The 12,179-nt window shown below is 47.4% G+C and overlaps 1 long non-coding RNA gene across 3 annotated transcripts; it reads right to left on the bottom strand.

Moving 5' to 3' along the window:
- Window positions 1-591: 591 nt before the first annotated feature.
- On the bottom strand, window positions 592-11,919 carry LOC141988631 (uncharacterized). Of its 3 annotated transcripts, XR_012639798.1 has the most exons (4): window positions 11,141-11,919; window positions 10,558-10,772; window positions 7,334-7,385; window positions 593-2,949 (listed from the first exon to the last, which is right to left on the bottom strand). It is a non-coding gene; the product is annotated as an uncharacterized LOC141988631 (long non-coding RNA). The 3 variants fall into 3 exon arrangements; XR_012639797.1 differs by lacking the exon at window positions 7,334-7,385 and having other exon boundaries at window positions 592-2,949; window positions 10,395-10,772; XR_012639796.1 differs by lacking the exon at window positions 593-2,949 and having other exon boundaries at window positions 4,874-7,385.
- Window positions 11,920-12,179: the final 260 nt, after the last annotated feature.

Genomic DNA, 12,179 nt, shown 5'->3' with positions numbered 1-12,179 from the left:
ACTCCTTATAATATATTCTAGCATTAAGGCCTAATCCAGCAAGCTCTTAAGCATATGGTCAATTATAAGCATGTGAGCAGTCCCACTGAAATCAATGGAACTGCTCAAGTGCTTGGATTTAAGTTCATTCATGTACTCTGCCGGGTGAGGGTCTTAAGAAAAAATGAAATAAAATATTGTCAGTTTCAGGGGAACTACACTTGTATTCCCCTCATCTTCCCATTGCTCTGGCCCCCACTGCCTCCTCACCCACCTCCCCATTGCCTTGGTCCCACTCCTCCCCCGCCCCCAGGCTCTGGCAATCCCCTCTTACCCCTTCTGTCTTCCCCATGCACATCCCCATCATCCTGGTTCCCTGCTGCGTCCTCCCATCTCCCCAGCTATCCATTCTGGCCCACGATGCCTCCCCCAGGCTCCCCAGCCATCCCCACATTACCCCTGGCCCGTCCAGCTTCCTGCGGGCTCCCCCCACCCCCAGATTTGCTCAAGCTTCCTTCTGCAGTCAGCCAGCCACACCACCACTGTTCTCACCAGCCTGGATTATCACAATGTGACCCCAACACACCCCCAATCCCAGATTTTCCCTCAGAAATGTATGTTCTGTCATGTCCAACCCTTTCCCAGGCAGTCGAGAAACGCTAAACTTGTTATTCCTTTAAAGGGAATAACATACACCAGCTTATTTCCATAAACAAAGTTACTCTGACACTTTATTTAAACACACTGGGTTAGATGAAACCATGAATCAAGTTTATTAACGACAAAGAGAGATTTTAAGTGAGTACAAGCAATGAGGCATAACAGTCAGAAATGGTTACAAGAATAATAAAAATAAAACACTGTCTTGTGCCTACTTGAGCTATATTAGATTAGATTACTGACCAATCAATTTAGGTCAGGACCCCTCCTCTAGAGTCCAATCGCTGTTTCCTTTGTCTTCTCAGATGCAGAGAATGAGATGGGCAGGGGGAGGGAAGAGTGGTGTCTTGGGGTGTTTGCCCCTCCTTTTTATACTTTCTGTTCCTCTTTGGAAAGCATTTGCAGGTAAGACCAAGAGACAGGTGGACTGGTTAAGGAAGGAGACTTCATGGTATTTCTTTGCTAAAATGAAGATCTATTTGTCCCTGCCCTCCTTTTCTTGCCAAAGAATGGCTGCTTGACAGGTAATGACCCATCAGTGGTTCTCAACCTTTCCAGACTACTGTACCCCTTTCAGCAGTCTGATTTGTCACTAGAAAGTGACCCTCTTAAACTGTGTAACGTTAATAGCACAAGTTTCACCTCACTTAAAAACGTTAATATGCCCAAGTTTTACCTCACTTTAAAACGATACGCTTAGAAAATCAGACATAAAAATACAAAAGTGTCCCATCACACTAGTACTGAAAAAATGCTTGTTAGGGGGCTTATTCCTTCACCCACTTACTTCCCTGGTCCTTCTCGCATGAACAGAGAGCAACAATACCCGAAGTCCAAAGGTGCAAACAATTCGATGTTTATTGGGGTGAACTTCCAGCAAGCATGATTCCAGTTTCCTTCCTTAGTATCCTCCTTCCCAGCTCTGACACCACAGAGCCTTACACCTGTGTCCTTGTTCCCATTCCTGCCCTTAGCCAAACATGATTCCAATTTCCTTACCCCCATTCCCTGTTCCCATCACCCACACCCACCCACTCACTCACTTCCTCACTGACTACAGATTATATAGTAAAACTTGAGTTCTGCTTAGCTATACCTTAACCAATCATTTTCCTGAAATTTAACTCACCAATCCTAACATATTGTAACATGATTATGTAACCAATTATATCCCACCACCTTAATTAGTTTACACCCAGCAAAATTAATTATACAGCAGACAGGAACAATCACAGAACCAGACAGAGATTATACAGACAAACAATAGCAAAGTAGGAACTATAATGACAAAACAATACAGAAGTGAGGATTTCACATCCCAGCTATTGATAAGTGAGTTCTTGCCGGACAGGATGCTATCAAACTAAGTTTCCTTTTACATTTTCTAGGCACTTCCCTTTCTCTGGAGGTGATAGGAATACAATCCTGTCCTGATAGTGCCTAACAGCCCAATAGCACCTTCTTTCAATGTGACTGGTTTGGAATGTGAGGATGTGACTGTTCACTTCCCAGCTTATGGCTGCCTCTGCTGCTTAGCCAAAGGCCTTAGCCTAAGCACAGGGCCTCAGACTGTCACAGTAAGAGAAGGCCCTTACACCAGCAGACAGTGATTTTGATTCTTTCTTTTATACCTCTAGAACTAGCCAAGTGATAAGAATACACCTAAATTCTTAAAGTACAGGCCTTTGCAGACAGGCCTGAATATCTTTATCCTAACAATGCTTATTTTCTCATTTTTACCACATAATGATAAAATAAATCAACTTCAGTATATATATTGTACTTATATTTCAGTGTATTATAGAGCGGTATAAACTAGTCATTGTCAGTATGAAAGTTTAGTTTGTACTGACTTTGCAAGTGCTTTTTATGTAGCCTGTTGTAAAACTAGACCACTATCTAGAGGAGATGGTGTACCCCTGGTGTACCCCCTCAGCATACTGTACTAATAGACTGTGCAGGAGTGTAACAACATATTCAGGAAACAGAAGGGTGCAGCTGCAGACTTGGGAGTCCCGCAGTCATGGGCGCTGGCATCCGTGGTGGGTTCTAGACCAGACGTACGGGCATTAGGAAGCACGGACACGGTAGTCCAGCTGCCTGGTCAGCTGGCATCACGGGAGGCTAGTAACCCCAATACCAGAGCCATGGGGGAGGCAGCAAAGAGGGACGGGACCCTTCTGCCTCTTTCCAAGGGGAGGTGAGGACCTCTCTCGGCTGGAGAGGGCTCTCACCAAGGTGGGATACAATCCCTGGGGTTCCATGATGGAGCTTCAGAGAAGTGTGCATTCTTGGCAGGATTCGTTGCACCTATAAACCGAGTATGAAAAGCAGAATGGTAAAAACCTAGCGGCAGCTGTGGGATCAATTTGGACTGCAGCAACTATGTGGTTGTGATGGGTGCACCCCATGAGGCTTTAAGGGGATATGATTATAAATGATTTATGACATAAGTGGAATATGTTTTATGCTACATATGCCATGTAACATATCTCTGTAAAGGTTTTGATCTACTGAATATATTCATCCTATTTGTATGCATGTGTCATTTTTGTGTTCAAAGTTATGAATACTGGCTATGTACTTGGTTAATTTTAAATAGCCTCAGTGAAGCAGTTGGTCAGCTGCCTAAGCAAAGACTATTCTCAGTAAGTGCTCAATCAAGAACCAATTAAGCCAACAATGAACTTGGAGACACCAATCCACATCTGAGCTTTCCCAGGAATGTGGCTTGGCTGGTAAGGAACTCAATCTTGCAGGGACATGTGACTCCAAAACTCCATTTTGCAACTGGATTCTACATCGGTCCTGCTTTGAGCAGAGGGTTGGACTAGATGACCTCCTGAGGTCCCTTCCAACCCTGATATTCTATGATTCTATGATGGGGGAAGGAGAGGTGTCCACCCACAGGAGAAAGTCTATTTAAACCTCTGGGAGACCCCTCCATTTTGTCTTCAGCTGGCTTAAGGGATAGCCTCTCCACCCCCAAGGATACCTGAAAGAAACTGGAACAAGGGACAATAACTATAGGGGGTGTGAGTGACTGCTAGACGCATGCTAGAAGGAGTCTAGTCTGTACAAGGAAGCTTACTGGCAAGGTTTTTATCTGTATTCAGTTTTTATCACTGTATTAGAAATAGATTTGCATGTTTTGTTTTATTTTATTTGGTAATTCACTTTGTTCTGTTGGTTACTACTTGGAACCACTTAAATCCTACTTTCTGTACTTATTAAAATCACTTTTTACTTCTTAATTAACCTGGAGTCATCTTAGTACCGGGAGGCAAACAGCTGTGCATATCTCTCTATCAGTGTTATAGAGGGCGAACAATCTATGAGTTTTCCCTGTTTAAGCTTTATACAAGGTAAAACGGATTTATTTAGGGTTTGGACCCCATTGGGAGTTGGGTATCTGAGTGTCAAAGGCAGGAACACTTCTCAACTGGCTTTCATTTAAGCCTGCAGCTTTGAGGCACGTATTTCAGGCCCTGGGTCTGTGCTGGCGCAGACTGGCGTGTCTGGCTCAGTAAGACAGGATGCTGACATCCTAAGCTGGCGGAGAAAGCAGGGGCAGAAGTAGTCTTGGCACATCAGGTGGCAGCCCCAAAGGGGGTTCTGTGATACCAACCCCTCACAATAATCACAGTAGTTTCAATTATTTTGATAATTTATTTCAAGCCACCTATCAGCATCTATGTTCGAAACAATACAAACAAAAAAAGATTGAGAAAGTGATTTTTCACAAAGAGATTTGTTACTAGACCTTTTAACAGAGAACTTTGAGTAATAATTCATGAAAACTACAATATAGAAATGTATTTCCCGCACCCCTCAGAAGCAGTGCAAAGACTTGGGAGAGCCAGGGGTAATGAAGGAGCGGAGGGAGAGGGAAGTAATTACTGGGAAGGAGCCTGGAGTGAACTTTGAGAGTTGTTGGGTGTGGGTGGGAGAAGTATGGAAGAGGGGGATTTGGGGGGAGGGGGAAGAGTGATTGATAGAGAGTTGCGAAGCCTCCCGTATGGAACCCTGGCTCACCCTTGGCCTCTCCCATTGAGTAAGGCACATCTGCCCTCTCTCCCCATGTGTCCCTGCATCCCCCCATCCTTGTGTGTCCCTGCCCCCCCTTCCACTCCTATGTGTCCCTGCATCCCCACTTGCATTCCACCCCTGGATCACTGTTACCTCACTAGCTCCAGCGAGACCCCAGGAGCCCTGTATGCTCCATTCTGTCCATCTCCCCCATACTCCTTGCCTCCACACCTGACCCCACTGTGAAGGATCCTCTCACCCCCTCCCCCTCAGGGGCTGGCTGCTCCAGCTGTAAGCCAGCTGCCCTCTCTTCTGGTGCCACAGGAGTCCCTAGTAGGAAAAAGGTGTAATTGCAGAATAAAATCAATTATTTTGGAGTGAAAAATAATATGTGGAGCACATGAATTTTGTGCTTGCGCAGTGGTGCAGAATTCCTCCGTGAGTATCACATGTGAAGTGACATAACACATGTAATCATTGACGGGTATGGCAAAATCAAGCCCTGGCACAGAGGTGCGTAGAGCTGTTTGTGTTCTTTCCTCAACTGTTCTCTCCTGTTAGCCATGCCCACAGACTACGCAAATGAGTCAAATCCCTGTATATGTCTCTGGGATGAACTACTCTCCAAGGACGGAGCCATCCAGGAGTGGAAAGAGACTTTCCATAGAGATTGTTCGAACTTCTAGATGGAAATTTCTGCTAGGGATGTAAATACTGTTTTAAAAGTTAACCGTTTAAACAAGTAAAATATGTCATTTAAAGGGTTAACCATTTAAGCGGCAGCGCCATTTAACAGAAATGGTATAAAATGTCCCATGTTGTTCAGTACGTCGCTTCCTCAAGTCAAAATGTCTGCATGAAGGAGATGTGAGTGGACCAGCATCAGGGAGAACACCACCTGCTCGGTAATAACTTGAGTTGGTTGCTGACAAGCACCCTATTAACTCTGTCTGTTCTAGTCCGGTCTTGGGCAACCACTGAGAAATCCATGCAGAGAACAGGTGTCTGGCTGTCACAGCACCTTGAGTAAAAAACTTGAATGAACTCCCTCTCCGTCTCTAGAACCAGTCACTGCAACGGTGAAGCTGAGCTAGAGAAGTCACCTCCATGCCAGCTCCAATGGATATGTAGAAAAAAATCATTTTGCATATTTACATATTGGTTAATGAACCATATTTACATACTGGATAATAAACTGACAACATGGTTGTGTTAAGCTAACTGCTTCGTATGTGAGTTAACATCCTCTGGGCGACTAAAATGTGTGAGGCGCAGAGGCGACTGGCAGGGCCGTCCCTAGCTATTCTGGGGCCCTATGCAGCCCGCTCACAGGGCGGGGTGTGTGGGGACCCAGGTCTCCATGATGTGGGGGGACAGCTGGCTTGGAAGTCAGGGGGGGAACATTAGAATCTTAAAAGACCTATTGGTTTTCCTAGGAGTCCATCCATAGAATTATAGAATATCAGGGTTGGAAGAGACCTCAGGAGGTCATCTAGTCCAACCTTCTGCTCAAAGCAGGACCAATCCCCAACTAACTCATGCCAGCCACGACTTTGTCAAGCCTGACCTTAAAAACCTCTAAGGAAGGAGATCCCACCACCTCCCTAGGTAACCCATTCTAGTGCTTCATCACCCTCCTAGTGAAAAAGTTTTTCCTAATATCCAACCTAACCTCCCGCTCTACAACTTGAGACCGTTACTCCTTGTACTCTCATCTGCTACCACTGAGAATAGTCTAGATCCATCCTCTTTGGAACCCCCTTTCAGCTAGTTAAAAGCAGCTATCAAATCCCGACTCATTCTTCTCTTCTGTAGACTAAACAATCCCAGTTCCCTCAGCCTCTCCTCCAGCCCCCTAATCATTTTTGTTGCCCTCCGCTGGACTCTTTCCAATTTATCCACATCCTTCTTGCGGTGCGGGGCCCAAAACTGGACAAAGTACTCCAGATGAGACCTCACCAATGCCGAATAGAGGGGAATGATCACGTCCCTCGATCTGCTGGAAATGCCCCTATTTATACAACCCCAAATGCCGTTAGCCTTCTTAGCAACAAGGGCACACTGTTGACTCGTATCCAGCGTCTCGTCCATTGTAACCCCTAGGTCCTTTTCTGCAGAACTGCTGCCTAACTATTCGGTCCCTCGTCTGTAGCAGCACATGGGATTCTTCCATCCTAAGTGCAGGACTCTGCACTTATCCTTGTTGAACCTCATCAGATTTCTTTTGGCCCAATCCTCTAATTTGTCTAGGGCCCTCTGTATCCCATCCCTACCCTCCAGGGTATCCACCACCCCTCCCAGTTTAGTGTCATCTGCAAACTTGCTGAGGGTGCAATCCACGCCCTCCTCCAGATCATTAATGAAGATATTGAACAAAACCGGCCCCAGGACCGACCCTTGGGGCACGCCGCTCGATATCGGCTGCCAACTAGACATGGAGCCATTGATCACTATCCGTTGAGCCTGACAATCTAGTCAGCTTTCTAGCCACCTTATAGTCCATTCATCCAGCCCATACTTCTTTAACTTGCTGGCAAGAATACTGTGGGAGACTGTATCAAAAGCTTTGCTAAAGTCAAGGAATAACATGTCCACTGCTTTCCCCGATCCACAGAGCCAGTTATCTTGTCACAGAAGGCAATTAGGTTAGTCAGGCATAACTTGCCCTTGGTGAATCCATGCTGACTGGTCCTGATCACTTTCCTCTTCTTTAAGTGCTTCAGAATTGATGAAACCATGAATGAAGTTTATTAATGACAAAGAGAGATTTTAAGTGAGTACAGCAATGAGGCATAACAGTCAGAAATGGTTACAAGAATAATAAAAATAAAATGCTGTCTAGTGCCTACTTGAACTATGTTAGATTAAAAAGACAAGGAGTACTTGTGGCACCTTAGAGACTAACCAATTTATTTGAGCATAAGCTTTCATGAGCTACAGCTCACTTCATCGGATGCATACTGCGGAAAGTGTAGAAGATCTTTTTATACACACAAAGCATGAAAAAATACTCCCCCCACCCCACTCTCCTGCTGGTAATAGCTTATCTAAAGTGACCACTCTCCTTACAATGTGTATGATAATCAAGGTGGGCCATTTCCAGCACAAATCCAGGGTGTAACAAGAACGTCTGGGGGGCAGGGGGGTAGGAAAAAACAAGGGGAAATAGGTTACCTTGTATAATGACTTAGCCACTCCCAGTCTCTATCTGGACCCATGGAAAAGAAGCCCTTGAGGAATTCCACCATGATTTCAACAATTTCCATCCCACCATCAACCTCAGCCTGGTCCAGTCCACACAAGAGATCCACTTCCTGGACACTACAGTGCTAATAAACGATGGTCACATAAACACCACCCTATACCGGAAACCTACTGACCGCTATTCCTACCTACATGCCTCCAGCTTTCACCCTGACCACACCACACGATCCATTGTCTACAGCCAAGCTCTGCGATACAACCGCATTTGCTCCAACCTCTCAGACAGAGACAAACACCTACAAGATCTCTATCAAGCATTCTTACAACTACAATACCCACCTGCGGAAGTGAAGAAACAGATTGATAGAGCCAGAAGAGTTCCCAGAAGTCACCTACTACAGGACAGGCCTAACAAAGAAAATAACAGAACGCTACTAGCCGTCACCTTCAGCCCCCAACTAAAACCCCTTCAACGCATTATCAAGGATCTACAACCTATCCTGAAGGATGACCCAACACTCTCACAAATCTTGGGAGACAGGCCAGTCCTTGCCTACAGACAGCCCCCCAACCTGAAGCGAATACTCACCAGCAACCACATACCACACAACAGAACCACTAACCCAGGAACCTATCCTTGCAACAAAGCCCGTTGCCAACTGTGCCCACATATCTATTCAGGGGACACCATCACAGGGCCTAATCACATCAGCCACACTATCAGAGGCTCGTTCACCTGAACATCCACCAATGTGATATATGCCATCATGTGCCAGCAACGCCCCTCTGCCATGTACATTGGTCAAACTGGACAGTCTCTACGTAAAAGAATAAATGGACACAAATCAGATGTCAAGAATTATAACATTCATAAACCAGTCGGAGACCACTTCAATCTCTCTGGTCACGCGATTACAGACATGAAAGTTGCGATATTACAACAGAAAAACTTCAAAACCAGACTCCAGCGAGAGACTGCTGAATTGGAATTCATTTACAAATTGGATACAATTAACTTAGGTTACCTTGCATAATGACTTAGCCACTCCGAGTCTCTATTCAAGCCTATTTCCCCTTGTTTTTTCCTACCCCCCCCCCCCCCCTCAGACGTTCTTGTTAAACCCTGGATTTGTGCTGGAAATGGCCCACCTTGATTATCATGCTGGAGGCATGTAGGTAGGAATAGCGGTCAGTAGGTTTCCGGTACTGCTGATTTGGAATTCATTTGCAAATTGGATACAATTAACTTAGGCTTGAATAGAGACTGGGAGTGGCTAAGTCATTATGCAAGGTAACCTATTTCCCCTTGTTTTTTCCTACTCCCGCACCCCCTCCAGACGTTCTTGTTAAACCCTGGATTTGTGCTGGAAATGGCCCACCTTGATTATCATACACATTGTAAGGAGAGTGATCACTTTAGATAAGCTATTACCAGCAGGAGAGTGGGGTGGGGGGAAGGTATTTTTTCATGCTTTGTGTGTATAAAAAGATCTTCTACACTTTCCACAGTATGCATCCAATGAAGTGAGCTGTAGCTCACGAAAGCTTACGCTCAAATAAATTGGTTAGTCTCTAAGGTGCCACAAGTACTCCTTTTCTTTTTGCGAATACAGACTAACACGGCTCTTACTCTGAAACCTATGTTAGATTAGATTACTGACCAAACAAATGAGGCCTCTGCTCTGATCCAGTCTGACTTAAGTCACAGGGAATAGCCAGTGGCTCTCAACCTTTCCGGACTACTGTACCCCTTTCAGCAGTGTGATTTCTTTTGCGTATGCCAAAGTTTCACCTCACTTAAAAACCACTTGCTTACGACATCAGACATAAAAATACAAAAGTCTCCCAGCACACTAGTACTGACAAAATGCTTACTTCGTCATTTTTATCATATAATTATGAATCAACTGCAATATAAATATTGTACTTATATTTCAGTGTATAGTATATAGAGTGGTATAAACAAGTCATTGTCAGTATGAAAGTTTAGTTTGTACTGACTTTGCGAGTGCTTTTTGTATCCTGTTGTAAAACTAGGCCACTCTCTAGATGAGATGGTGTACTGCCTGGTGTACCCCCTCAGCATACCCCCAGGGGTATCTGTACCCCTGGTTGAGAACCATTGACCTCAGTGATTTGCTCAAGGTCAGAGAGGGACCAAGTGGCAGAACTAGGAATAGAAACCACGAGTCCTGTAGTCCAGCCCAGCACCATAACTACAAACCCAGCCTCTCTCCTTCATTCAAGGCTGCGAACGCCCCCTGTTAAGAGTTTGAATATATTTGTATCTTGTAATTTTATAGTGTTTTTAATGAGGTTTTATAATGTTATCCCCTCATAATCACTAAAATGGTGATTATCCAGTATGGAGTCAGACATTTAATACGGCATCTCTTTGCCACAAGCAACAAGACTCCATCTTGTTTCAGCTGGGGGGTGGTGGTTTTGCACCCTTTTTGAACTTTGGCAGGAAAGGGCAGCTAACAGTCCACTCTGAACTGGTTCTGTAACTGACAGTTTACCTCAGGTCTTCCCGTCACAGAACCGTTAAAAGGAACTGCGTGACGTCACCACAATGCTGTCCGTCACAGAGGCAGCCGATCGCAGTGGCGTTAGCACGGTCCTCAGATCACGAGTCAGCAAATCCTGAAAGACAGCTCATCCTCATCCATCCCATCCACGTACCTGCCGCATCCAGGGTGACACCTGTAACACCTTGGCAAGGTCGGGGCTGACCCAGAGAATTCAAAAAGGCTGCAGCCCATGAGCCCGGCTGACAGGACGCAGCTACGAACCTTCCCTTGATGGCCACCTCAGCGGATGCTTTCGTCAAGACCATGCTCTGGCATTGCTCAGTGATATTTGCAGGTTGGTGTTGAAATCAGGGTTGGGTCCCCCTGCTGCAATGCAGAGATGGAGTGTCACAAGGGAGATACAGCTGGGACCCCACTCGAGGGCAATCCTGACTGTGAGCCCCCTCTGCTTCAACCCACCACGATCCACTCCCCTCCCAGAGCCTGGGATAGAATCAAGGTGTCCTGACACTGAGCCCTCTGCTATAACCCACCATCCCCTTGCAGAGCGGAGATGGGACCCCGGAGTCTTGAGGCCCCTGGTGATCCTCCCTGCCCCAAACTACCTGTTCCAGGGCCCTTCACCTCTTCAGCCATCGTTAGCTGTTATCTGGGAAGCTGGCAGGGCTCTGCAGCACTCCCTCTGGCTGGGGTTGTGTCACACAGACACAGGATCCATCCCTTCCTCCCCATACCTTTGTGGGCAAAGTGCAGGAGCATGACAAGCTTCTGGAAGAGCGGGTTGTGCTTGGCGTCCCGTGGGCCCTTGATGTTGTCACCGGCGGGGGTGGCACCTGAGGTGTGCAGGGCCCGGCACAATGAGCGGGGGGCAGGGGCAGCTGCTTCAGCGCCAACACCGAGGCCAGAACACGCCATCTGTATGGGGCACCTGCCCTCCCCATGGCACTGGGCAGTGATATGGGTGTGAACTCCTGAAACACACATACACACTACAGCCACGTGTGAGCTCCTGTAACGCTCATAAACACACCACCCTCCTCTAACTCACACACAGTTGTCGTTTAACACACACATTACAGGGGATCACACCACAGGCTGTGATCCCCTATAAGTAACACACACACCAACATCACACAGCCTAGCAACAAACACAGCACACATCCAGAGCCTTGTCTTACTGTGACATACACACACTCCACAGTCACATTGTGATCTATAAAAAACTCACGTTACACAGCCTTCCTGTACCCCTCAGACCCACACACAGCCTGGGGGTTGATCTCTTCAAATGCACACACCAACCTCACGCAGCCAAGCAGCAACCACAGCCCGACCCGTGTGTTACTGTGACACTCCCACGCTGCACAGCCTGGCCGAGGCCCTCTTGTACCCACTAGTCCCCGCTCCCCTCCCAGAGCCGGGAGAGAACCCAGGAGTCCGGGCTCCGGGCTCCCAGCTCCGCACGGCACAGCGGGGCCCCGCGCACAGCCCAGGGGCGGGGACCGGGCTGCCCCGTTACGGGCTCCTGCCGCCCGGGGAACACGTGTCGCGAGCGCCCCCAGCGGCCGGACTCGGGACCCAGGCGTCCGGCGGGGGGCTGGGCCGGAGGGTCGCTGCGCTGGGGCCTCCCCCGGCTGCTGGAGCTGGCGGCGCAGGCGCTGGGGCCGGGCGGGGAGCGGGCGGGAGGCGGCCCCGGGGAGGCACCAGCCGCGGGGCGGGAAGTCGCTGCCCGGGCGGAGGAAGCGGCCGGGGCCGGGGCCGGGGCCGGGGCCG

Source organism: Natator depressus, chromosome 6 (assembly GCF_965152275.1).
Source record: "Natator depressus isolate rNatDep1 chromosome 6, rNatDep2.hap1, whole genome shotgun sequence".
Taxonomy (NCBI): Eukaryota; Metazoa; Chordata; order Testudines; family Cheloniidae; genus Natator; species Natator depressus.
The sequence above is the reverse complement of the archived record's forward strand: the minus strand, read 5'-3'. Positions and strand labels throughout refer to the sequence as shown.